This window comes from Tenrec ecaudatus, chromosome 12 (assembly GCF_050624435.1).
Source record: "Tenrec ecaudatus isolate mTenEca1 chromosome 12, mTenEca1.hap1, whole genome shotgun sequence".
NCBI lineage: Eukaryota > Metazoa > Chordata > Mammalia > Afrosoricida > Tenrecidae > Tenrec > Tenrec ecaudatus.
Genome location: NC_134541.1, coordinates 1,521,212 through 1,533,626, shown reverse-complemented (window position 1 = coordinate 1,533,626; position 12,415 = coordinate 1,521,212).

Here is a 12,415-nt window from a genome sequence, read left to right as displayed (position 1 = left end):
TGCCCGGGAAGTCCGGAAGCATCCTGCCCTCCCGTCTGTGCCTCAGAGGTAATACCATGCCTACGTGCTTCCTGTCTGCGGGCTGCCTGTCTGATCGTACTTTCAGATACAAAGGGGCTTCCAGAAGTGTGTGAGTGAGTGGAACGGAATGGTACTGCAAGAAAGGCTTTTCCCAGGAAGTTTCCGGAGCGCCCCCCAATATGAGGTTCTGTAAACCTGTAAGCCGAGCGAGTCTGGCGGTCTGCACTCGGCCTGCTGTGAAGTTTTCATTTCCCCTTGGACTGTGATTTCGGTGGGACATCAACAGAGCTGATTAGTTTTCCCTTCCACAATGGACACTCTTTTGTTCTGTGACTTTGATCCAAACCCCCACCAGCTCCCGCCTCCCTCCACTATTCCTCCTCTTCCTCTCCAATCCTTGTATGCTCCTTCACTTTGTTTTGGTTTGGGGGGGGTTAATCATTTTATTGGGGCTCATATAATGCTGTTCACAATCCATACATCCATCCGTTGTGTCAGGCACATTTGTACATTTGTTGCCATCATCATTCTCAAAACATTTGCTTTCTACTTAAGTCCTTGGTATCAGCTCCTAATTTTTACCCTCCCTCCCTGCCCCCTGATTTGCTTTGTTTTTAAATTGATTTGTTTATAATTGGTTCATTTTCCTACATCCTCTTGTAAGTTTTCCAAATTTCCAATTATTTATGTCCCTAGACAAATTGAACACGTTTATTTTCTATCATGTGGCTAGCACTTCTTAATATCGAAAACGTTTAACAGTTCTAATGCTGTCCGTGTTTGAGTGAGTATATGTGTGTGTTTGGGAGTGAATATGTGTGTGTGAGGAGGGGTGTGTGTGTGTGGAATGTGTGTGAATGTGAGCGTATGGGTGTGATTGAGTGTGTGTGTGTTTACTGCCGCTTGCTCACGGAGCCCCGTTTCCCAAGAGTGCATCAGCTCACACAATGTGCACCCCCATGGGGATGACTGTGTGATCAGACTGGCCGTGGGGACATTTCCTGATGGTCCTGTGTGTGGCCTGTCACATGACGGAGGGAGCCCGTCTTAAACTCTCAGATTGAGATTTCTCTGAATAGCTGGTTATGCAAATCCAGCAGGCAGAGTGGAATTCTCCGAGCCGCTTTCCCAGCCTTCAATCTACCTCCTGACTGGCCTGGCAGTCCCCCGAGGGGTGGCTTCACCGCCACGGGCTGGATGCCAGGTGTCCCCTGGGGCCTGTTCTGTGTGGGTAGAACCCTTGTCCGACTGGCCACCAAGGACAGATCAGCAGCTTCCTCTTGTCTCCTCTCTCCACGGCCCCCAAGGTTCTCAACCTGAAGCTCTAACTCACCGAGGCTGACAACGTCCCCGGGTGGACCAGCCTCCGCTCCCGGCTCATCTGTGATCATCAGCAGCCGACCGCCAAGGGCAGCTGTGTCCTCACCAACACAGCGAGCAGTGTGCCGGGGGGGGGGGGTGTTTGTGTGTGTAAACGCATGTGTGTGTCCGTGTGTGTCCGTGTGTATGTCTGTGTGTAATCTCAAACGTCAGGTTGCTTTTACTGAGCGAGCTTGTCATTTCTGGCCCACCGCTCTGACAGAAGGGATCTTGTTAATCGCTGCATAAAATTCCACATTATGGATGTCCCACATTTGAGTCACTGACGGACAGATGGAAGGGGGGTCGGCTGGTTTCTGGGTTGTTTTGCCCCTTTCTGGTGCAGAGAGCGAGCCATGCGCACACCTCTCCCTGGTGTTTGCTCCCGTTTGGGGGGGGGCGCTCGCGCTCTCTGCGGAGACAGACAGGCAGACAGACTGGGGGCTCGCCTGCAACACTCTGCACTGTGCCCCTCTCCCTTCTCGTCACTGCCCAACGCACCCTCTTGAGAAATGGCAGTGCTGCGTGGCGCTGCTCAGGCTGGCTCAGTGAGCAGCCCGGTGGCAGGTGCACGCACCATCGCGTGCAGGCACGCACGGGGCCATGTCTATGTAGGTGCCGGCCATACTGTCCTACAGCAAGTTTTAATCACGCGGCCACCAGGGCGCTCGCTCCACAACCACATGGGTTTCCACCAGCAAGCCGTCTCCCACGCCCAGGGCCGCAGTGCAGATCTCAGACACAGAAATGCCAGGACGGCGTGGCGAGGTTGACACAAAACACCGTCCAGCTTCCTCTTCTTCCAGGGGTGCCAGCCACGCCTTTCCCGGGGAAACCGACGACCCCAATCAGGATTATGCATCGCCTCGCCCGTTGTATGGGGTCTGGATCACGCTGTCTGAATTCATTTTCTTCACAGTCCCGCTGCCCGGCTCTGACCTCCCCTCTGCGTCCTTCAGGGCAGCAGGGCCTTTGGTCTGAATGGTGCTGCTTTGCGTTCTCTGTGAGCAGACATCTGGAGCGTGGAGTTCCCCAAGAAACCCAGGCAGCTGGACTGGAGGTGGGCAGGCGGCCAGGCACCCGCAGACAAGCTTTCATCCAATGCCTGGACCGTCCGTGAGTGAGTGTTGGCTGAGTCGATGGTTCTGCTGATGGCCACAGAGATGGAGTTCCCCGCTGTGCATGCCTCTGCGTGTGATATCAGGATGAGTCCCGGGGGCCGAGTGGTTACGCGTTGGGGTCCGCAGTTCAAAATCACCAGCCGCTCCTCGGGAGAAAAGCTCGGCCGTCTATCCTCCCGTCAAGAGGTAGAGAGAGTCTGAGAAACTCGCAGGGGCAGCTCTGCCCTGTCCTCTGGCGTCGCTGTGAGTCAGCATTTCTCAATGGCAGTGAGTTGCCTTGACTGTATCCTTCTGTCAAAGGCCCGCTGGTGGCTCCGTGGGTCACGTGTGGGGCTGCTAACCACAAGGTCAGCAGTTCAATCCCACCCACCCCTGTAGCGTGAAAGATGCACGGCCAGTGTGAGCCACTCTCCTCTGCCTGGGGTCGCCGCAGGTTGGAATGGATGGCAGTGGGCAGGGAATTTATTCTTCTGTGAAGAAGAGCTTGCTCATGACCCCTTTACAAACAGGTGTGTGTGTGTGTGGTGTGTGTTTGTGTGTGTTTCACACACATCGATTGTTATAAGTGCTTTGGACTTGGTTCCAGCTCACGGCAGTCCCCTGGGCAACAGAACTGCCCACAGCATCCCTGCATGCGTGGCCCTGGTGGCAGGGTGGTTAAGCTCTGAGCTGCTGACTGAAAGCTTGCCGGTTCCAGCCCACCAGTTGCCCCAGAGCCAAAGGGAGACAGCTCCTCTCTGCCCCATGGGGCCACTGTGATCAAAATAACACGCTGACACCCAACAACTACAGAGTGGAGATAGACACGTGTGTGCGTGTGCATGTACTTAGATACACATTTATGTATGTACAAGGATGAGGGAGACAGACAAGGCTTTCTACTCCCTGGAAGAGTGACTGTCTCAGAACCTCGGAGGAGGCAGTTCCACCCAGCCCTACGTGGTGACTATCAGTCAGAATCAGCTCATGATCGTGTGAAAGATTCACAAAGATAAGTCAGAACATACGGCTATTAGGGTGTTTATTCCAAACAAGAGGAGTTCAACATGGTCTGTGCCCGGCGGCTAGCTGGAGACGTTATCCCGGTGAGATACTTGTCTGAACCTTGTTAGGGAACTGCTTTGAAAAACCCTTGCAAACAGTGGCTGCTGAAGCTGGGGTCATTACATAATTCATGACAACTTAATAAGAGTGAAGGGGTCGAGTCTAGCCTGATGCTGGGCACTCCAATGAGGGCATCCTGGCCGATTGTCTATAATCCATCTATAATCCACAGGATGATCACTGAACTTTGGGACCACTGAAAACTACATCTTCAGCAAAGGCTCTGAGGACACTTCCCATCACAGCCACGCACCCACTCATCCAATGGAGGCAGCAAGGCCTCCCCCGATCCTGCCCTCAGACTCTGTGGGTGTTATGCTCAAACCTGACTGAGAGCACACATGGAGTCCCCGAGGATGCCCGGCTGCCGTCGTCATATGGCACCAACAGAGCGGAGGGGTCTTCAGGAATTGGATGAGAGACAGAAACACGGCCTTCCCATGTGTCAATAACCCTAGGCCAGTGGTTCTCAACCTGTGGGTCGCAAGCCCTTTGGGGGTTGAAAGACCCTTTCACACAGATCGCCTAAAACCATCAGGAAACACATATTTACAATGATTTTAGGAACCGAGACACGGCTCCTTTATCCGTCTCCAGGCAGGTCTGCCCACATGTGAGTATCCAGCAGGATGACGTCATCGCACCAACCCCATCACATACACCCCATACAAATGCAGGCGTATGTGACGGGGTTGGTGCCGTAATGTACTTATGCGAACCAGTCACACATGTGTACAGAGCAGGTGCTGTGTGTAGAAAGAATCAGTGCTGGAGATAAAATGACACTTCATGAATTATAATTACTGGGTAAATGTAAAATTGTGTATTGTAAAATCATCAACTACTGCAAAAAAAATTGTACCTTGGGAACTTAATATGGATGCTGATCAGTCTTTTTATATTCAACTGTGGTTGATGTGAATACTGCCCCCTTGTGATACTAACAGGTATGTTTAAAAAACAACAACAGAGGAAACGTTAATGAACTGTATTGATTGAACTATGCCATGTATCATCTTTTGTATTATTAAACCTATTGTTATATATTATTTACATTAGCAAACCCTCCCATGACAATGGATCGTGTAGAGAAGAATGTTAAGAAAGAAACTACAGTGAGGATTTTTTACAGTATGGTTTTAACTCAATTACAGCAGGAATGGAGAACCCGCAATGTGTTATTTGTTGTGAAGTTCTAGCAGCCAAATTTATGAAGCTGAACAGACTAAAACGCCATTTTGATAGCAAGCATCTGAGCTTTGCCGGCAAGGATACCAACCATTTTAGAAGCAAAGCTGATGGAATCAAGAAAGCCAGACTTGATGCTGGTGGCAAGTACCACAAACAAAACATGGCAGCCATTGAAGCTTCATACTTGGTGGCACTCAGAATCACCAGAGCTATGAAACCTCACACCATTGCTGAGGATTTACTGTTGCCAGTGGCCAAAGACATTGTTCGAGTTATGATCAGAGACGAATTTGTTACAAAACTAAGTTCAGTTTCCTTATCTAACGACACTGCCCGCAGAAGAACAGATGACATGTCTGCTGATAATCTTGATCAGGTAATCCAGGAAATTAAATCTGCTCCACTTCCAATATTTTGCATCCAGCTTGATGAATCTACCAACCCTGAAAACTGTTCACAGTTACTGGTTTACGTGAGGTATATTAATGACGATGACTTTAAAGATGAGTTTCTTTGTTACAAACCTCTCAAAATGACAACTACTGCATGTGATGTATTTGACACAGTTGGTTCATTTCTAAAAGAGCATAAGATCTCCTGGGGAAAGGTGTGTGGTGTTTGCACAGATGGTGCTCCAGCTAAGCTAGGATGTTGATCTGGGTTTCCTCATTTGGTACTGAATGCGTCACCAAAAGTCATCAGAATCCACTGTATGATTTATCGGCAAATACTACCAGCAAAGACGCTGCCACAAGAGTTACAAGAAATCATGAAAAGCGTCATAAGTTCTGTCCATTTTGTAAAGGTGAGCGCTTTAAACAGTCGACTGTTTTCACAAGTGTGTAACGAGTTGGATGCACCGCATAATGCTCTGCTATTTCACTGAAGTGAGACGGTTGTCGAGAGGAACAGTTTTAAAACTTGATTTGGAGCTTTGTGATGAACTCAAGACATTTTGTAATCAGAAAGCAAGACTGCGGTTCAAGGCACTTTTCAGTGATAAAAGTGAACCGTAGATAATAGCTTATTTGGTTGACATCTTTGCCATCTTTCATGAGTTAAACTTATCACTGCAAGGACCAAGTGCAGCATGCCTCGATTTGTCTGAAAAGATCCGATCACTCCAAATGACAGTTCAGCTTTGGCAGAAACAAAAAAAATAATGGATGAAAATAAATTTTACATGTTGCCTACCTTATCTGCTTTCTTTGAGGGATGTGACCTTGCACCAGATGAAAGGATTACGATGATCACTTCTGTGAAGGAACACTTGCACTTGCTTGCAGACGAAATTACATCGTACGCTCCAAATCTACCTGACACCCCATTTTGCACTTGCCAGAAGCCCATTCACAGTCAAAGTTAAAGATGCTCCTGAGACAGCACAAGAGGAGTTCATTGAGCTTATTAACAGTGAGGCAGCAAGAACTGATTTCTCTACAATGCCAGTTACAAAATTCTGAATCAAGTGTTTGCAGTCATATCCTGTTCTGTCTGAGACTTTGTTGTGCCTTCTTCTTTCATTTCCAACAACATATCTGTGACACAGGGTTTTCCAGCTTGCTGTTTATCAAGTCTAAATACAGAAGTAGACTTGTTGTGGAAGATGATCTTCGTTGTCCTCTTGCAAAGACTGCCCTGAGAATTTCTGATCCGGTGAGAAAGAAGCTATCTCAGCCTTCGCACTGATGTTGGCTTTTTACGTTGGCTTTTTACGCGTCCTGTCCCAAAATGTAGCAATGTAATTTACTGTTGTTATATTAAGACTCCTACAGCTACACTGTGCTTCAAGATAAAATTTCATTTATTTGTAATTAGAAATAACTATTTCACAATACATCATTACATGTTGTTTTTGTGATGAATCACTATGTTTTAATGATGTTCAATTTGTAACAATGAAAATGCATCCTGCATATCAGTCATCTACATGGCAATTCATAACAGAAGCAAAATTAGTTATGAAGTAGCAACGAAAATCATTTTATGGTTGGGGGTCCCCACCACATGAGGAACTGTATGAAAGGGTCTCGGTCTGAGGAAGATTGAGAACTGCTCCCCTACATAGAGGGCATGCCCAGAAAGAACAGCCCCTGCCTTCACGTCTCTGTTCATTGAGGGTTTCTCTAAGTTTATAGTTATGTGTTGTGACTTACCTGTGCGTGCGCACACATGTGTACGCACATGAATCCACTAACATTTGTGACAACAGCAGTCAAGAGATGTGAGGTAGTTAGTTTATTGTGCCAACCTGACCGATAAACACAAATGGGGTTAATTGAAGGGTGGAGGGACAAATGGCTCGGTGAGTCTAGCCTTTCGAGTTCTCGGGTCTCTTGCTTTGTGATGGTTGGACCAGGGTGCAGCTGCCTTAACCAGTTCCCTGCATCAGCTGGCAAGGCTCACTTCCTGTAAGACATCCCTGAGAAGCCGCATGGGCCTACCCCGATGCAGCCCTGGGTGCTGGAGCAGCAATGTGGAAACCCCTGCCAGAGCTAAGATGCTTACACGCTCACTGATTCGGCTTTCCTCCTGCAGTCTGCATCATTGTGTGTGTTTTGTGAGATGGAGGAGGACTTTGTGGATTAGCGTCAGACATACGGGTTAATGTTGGACTTGTGGGCTTGGACAGCACTGGGTTGGAATGTTTTCTTGATGTGCACTTACCCTTTATATAAAACTCTCTCTTAAACATGAGTTTCTATGGATTTGTTTCTCTAATGTACCCAGACTAACACAAGATGGAATGATGCATCGCATTGGATAAGCCCGCTGCACAAGACCTCTTTGGAGTGTTAGAAAGCAAGGGTGTTACTTTGAGAACTAAAGTGCACCTGACCGAGGCAGGGTGTTTTCAATCACCTCATTTGCTTGGGAACATTGGACGCTGAGGAGGGAAGACCTGAGGAGAATCACTGCATCTGAATCATGGATCTGGCTAAGCCTTTGGAAATACCATGGACTGCCAAACAAACAAACAATTCTGTCTGGGCGGAAGTACAGCCAGAATGCGCCTTAGAGGCGAGGACGGCGAGACTTCATCTCGGGTACATTTGACATGCTTTCAGGAGTCCAGTCCAGCAGTAGGACATCATGCTCGGTAAAGTGGAGGAGAGAGGAGCGGTGCGGAAGGGGAGGGCCTGAAGGAAATGGGTGGACACAGTGGGTGCAGCGGTGACCTCAGACATGAGAACGACTGGGAGGATGGCCGTGTGCCTCAGTAGACAGGGATGCCTCAGAGACTGGATGAGGCAGCCCCACGTAGTCCTGTAGGGTCACTATGAGCCGGTATCGCCTTGAGAGCCATGGGCGTTCAGTGAGGTCTTAAAGATATCAACACAAGAATTCTGTCGTAGTCAGGGTAGTCTAGAGAAACAAATTCATAGACACTCATGTGTGTATAGGAAACAGCTTTATATAAAGAGTAATTGTACATTAAGAAAACATCCCAGCTCGGTCCAGATCAAGTCCTTAAGTCCAATATGAGCCCATATGTTCAACACTAGTCCACGAATTCCTCTTTAGACTCATGCAGCCATGCTAGAATGCCAAATGCAGGAAGATCAAAGGCCAGTGGGTGGAAAGTCTTATAGATCCAGTGGTGGTAGGAGCATCTCAGCGCTGGCATTGGGTCTCCATGTGACTCCTCCAGATCCCAAGGCTCGGGCTGCATCAGAGTAGCTCCATCAGGCTCATCATCACTAATGTCTTGCTGGAAAATGAGCATGTGTGCTGCCTCCAGTGAGCTATTGATCTCCTTAGCGCCTCCAAATGAGGTCGTCAAGCTCCACCCTTCACTCTTAAGTCTCGGATTGACAACAGAGTATGTAAGGACCACCCATTCCTTATAGTGAGTATGGAGCAGAAAATAAAGCAATGCGCCCTGAATCCAGTCCTGGGTCCAGCCCTGCCCGAAGCCCAGCAGTTCTGGAAGCCTCGTCTCCACCAAAGCTGATGTACCTTCTTATTGGCTCAACCCAGGGTCAGTTGGGTCTTTGTGCCCCACCACTCAGTGTGCCCCAGATACCTCCTATCTCACGGAAGTGACAATCTTTTGGGATCTGCACTGGCCAGGATGGACTGAGTGCTCACTGTGGTCCAGGCATCATCGCAGGCCAGAGGACAGCCCGTGAGCAGGGAAAGCCCTGAGCCCCCAAGGAGTGGACTCTCAGGGTAAGGCCACGCCCCCACACCAAGGCCAGGAAGCCATGTCCTTAGGTGAGTTCTGGTCCCTTCTCCCTCGGTGAAGTGTGGGACAAAGCATGTGACTCCTAGGCAAGGGGTTGGCAGTTCAAACCCACCTGGAGACACCTGGGAAGACAAGCCGGGGGACTCACTGGTCTGGCCCCGAGGTTGCACAGCCTGGAGAGCCCGCTGGGGCACTTAGTTCTACTCCAGGTGTGGACACGGGCGAGACCACCAAGAGAAAACGCACGGAGCCCGAGTGCTGTCGGTGTGCCTCCCACCCGACAGACCAGCCCCATGTGTTCCCTCCCCCAGTGCCCCCTACCCAGGTGTTCCAACACACCACCCAGACGCCTGCCTGCCCCCCGGCACTTCTTGCGTGAGCCCTCCATCCGGTGTGAGGCACCTGGTTGGGGCAGGTCCCTCCTGGACTTAGGATTTACATCCGTCCCTACGATGGAAGTCAATAAAACTAATTAGATGTTTACTTCATTTCCTTGGTAATGACCCTGACATGCCGGCAACTGTCAGGTGGAATCTACGTATCGGTGCTGCAATGAAGGGTCAGGGCTGAGGCAAAGGGACGGGGCAGTGGAGTCGTTGATAGCCGGGGGCCTGGCCTCTGTGCAGCCGGTGGAGGAGGGCGGGGGCCTGGCTCCCAGTGCCGGGCCGGGGGATCTGGTCTACAACAACCATTAGCAGTAATGAGAGTTAGGCACCTAATTCCCCTGCATCATTTAAAAATCGGTTTATTAAATCACGCTGTAATGTTATGCTAAGTAATGCAGTGTTAAGTAAGGATGACTTCAGCCTCATTAAAGAATCTCTTGAGCGATCAGACTGGAAACAGCGTATCCTCAGACAAATGCTGTTTGTCACCAGTCATGATGTAATGGCTACTGAAGGTTCCCAGAGAAGGGATTAAGGCACAAACCAGGAGCCACCTAAACGCGGTGGACAGAGGGTGGAGAGGGGCAGTGCGCGGGTGCGGCAGGACCTCGGAGGGAGAACCGATCACCCTGAAACACAAGAACACGTTAATGCTCATTAACCTCGGGAACGCCAAGCAGAAGGCGGGCCCTGACCGCCCGCCTGGCTCTTGTTCCACTGGCTGACCGGAAAGACTTGAAGGCAGAGCGGCCACGCTCACGAGATGGACCTGGGGGCCCTGCCCTGATGTGAGGGGCGCGTGAAAAGCCAAGCAGGTCTTCTCTGCCAGGCTTGAGCCACCTCCTGTCACCACGGACCTCCGTTCAGGGGAGGCTGCCATGTCCCCATGCACTTGAGTGCCCTGAGTGTCGGGTTATGATGGCAGAGTCGCGGGCACCCCTCCCTCCACACAGGCCTGTGCCTTAACCCAGCCACCCCCCACTGCCGCAAGTCCCATGACAAGGGCAACTACGGCTCCAGGTGGATCTGAGTCTGGTCAGGAAGGGCGTCCAATAAAGTCACGTGGTAGGAGTGGGGAGCGTGGCAGGGCAGTGGGGGTAGGGGGCAGGGAACGGAACACCCCACCCACCATCTCTAACGTTGAAGGTAGAGGGAGGGCCCCAAGCCAAGAAATGTGGGCAGCTCCCCACCCATGTGCAACAGAGCAAACACCACCCCGTCCTCACAGCGGCCCAGCCACCTTGTTGAGGGGCTTCATCCTTTTGGCTGCCCCGCTACTTTACCAGGTGCGATGGCCTTTTCCAGGGACTGGCCGCTCCGGAGAGCAGGCTCTATCCAGTCGCAGGCTCTCTGGGCAGCTCGTTTGTTGTACTTAGGAACCATCGTACTTGTGACCCCTGCACAACAGAAGGAAGCCCTGCCCAGTCCTGCCTGTCTTCCCCACCGTTCTGTCTCTGAAGCCCACGTGTCCATGTCGGAGGCCACTGTTGAAGGCGCTGGGTCCGTCCATCTCATGGAGGGCCTTCTTATCACTGCCCACTAGTTGACCAAACATGAGGTCCTTCTCCAGGGACTGGTCTCTTCTGACAACACGTCCAATGTATTTAAGATGAAGTCCTGCCATCCTTGTCGCTAAGACTCTGTACTTCTGACTGAACTTCTTCCCAGAGCGATCCGTTTGTCCTTTTAGCAATCTGTGGCACTTTCAGTACCCAACTTCCACATGCCTATGAAGCAACTCACACCACCTCGGCCCCGCATCCTCGAAGCAGCAGCTTGGCTTTTCAACACGCTGAAGAGGCCTTGCTCAGAGAAATGCATCATTCTTTCTTGACGGTTGCTTCCATGCTCATTGATTGTGGAGCCAAGCAAGACCAGATCCTTGACAACTGCAAGATTTTCCCCCTGTGTCATGGTGTGACCTGCGGGTCCAGTTCTGACGATCTGAACTGAAGGCTGCAGCCTTTGATCTTCATCAACCGGTGCTTCAAGCCCTCCTCACTTCCAGAAAACATGGGCGTGTCATCTTTGTATCGCAGGTTGTTCCTAAGCCTTCCCCCAATCGTGGTGCTGCATTCTTTTTTATATAACCCAGCTTCTGATAGTTTGCTCAGCGTCCAGATGGAATAACTATGGAGACAGGCTCCAACTCCGGTGGCCTCTGGAAGCTGGAAAAGAGAAGAAACCGATTCTCCCTCGGGAACTTCCAGAAGGATCTCTGCCACCTTCTGACATTTCGATTTGCCCAGTGGCTGGCTGCATTCTGACTGACCTGCAGAACCATTGATGGTGTTCCTCTAAGTCAACAAGCTTGTGTTCTAGTCTGTCACCCCTCCAGCACTGCACACACCTGCAGGCTCACCCATGCAGGATAGGCTTCTGTGGAGCTTCCAGGCCCAGACAGAGTTGAAGGAAAGGCCCTTCCAAACACCAGCCAGTGAAGAGTCTGTGATCATCATGAGTAGGTGACTCCTCAGCTGAGCACAGGGTCTGGCAGTGTTTTTGTTGTGTTGTGTTGTTTGGGGCCTTCTCAGTGCAGCCAATGACAACCACTAGTTCATCTCACGAGCACCAGCCCCCAGGAGCCTCTCTCTGCATGCTGTGCGTACACCCGCAGTGCCCCCCATAAAAAGGCCAGGGGCCACATCAACCCTGTGGTGGCAGTGCCCTGGGACGAGACATGGAAGATGCAAGTGACAAAATGTGAAGTAGGGGCCAGAGGGCAAGAACGGAAGGGTGCGTCCAACAGAACCTCCTGCCACACTGCAGTGGGGGTGCTGGTCCGGTGTCCCGGCGCCGGTCCACTGCAGCTGGTCTGCACGCACAGCAAAGGGAACACCGCTGCCGCCATGGCGTGCTGCGCCCCCTCATGGTGGCTACTTGCGAGCCCATCCTTGAGCCGCTGTGTCCATCCTTCCCCAGGGCCTTCGTCCTTTCCTTGTTTTGTTTCCATGTTGGAAATGACCCCGTGTGTCACCAAAGACTCCACGTCCCTGTCCTGCTTTCCTTTACCACTCAGATCACGGTTCAGACGCGAGGGGTGA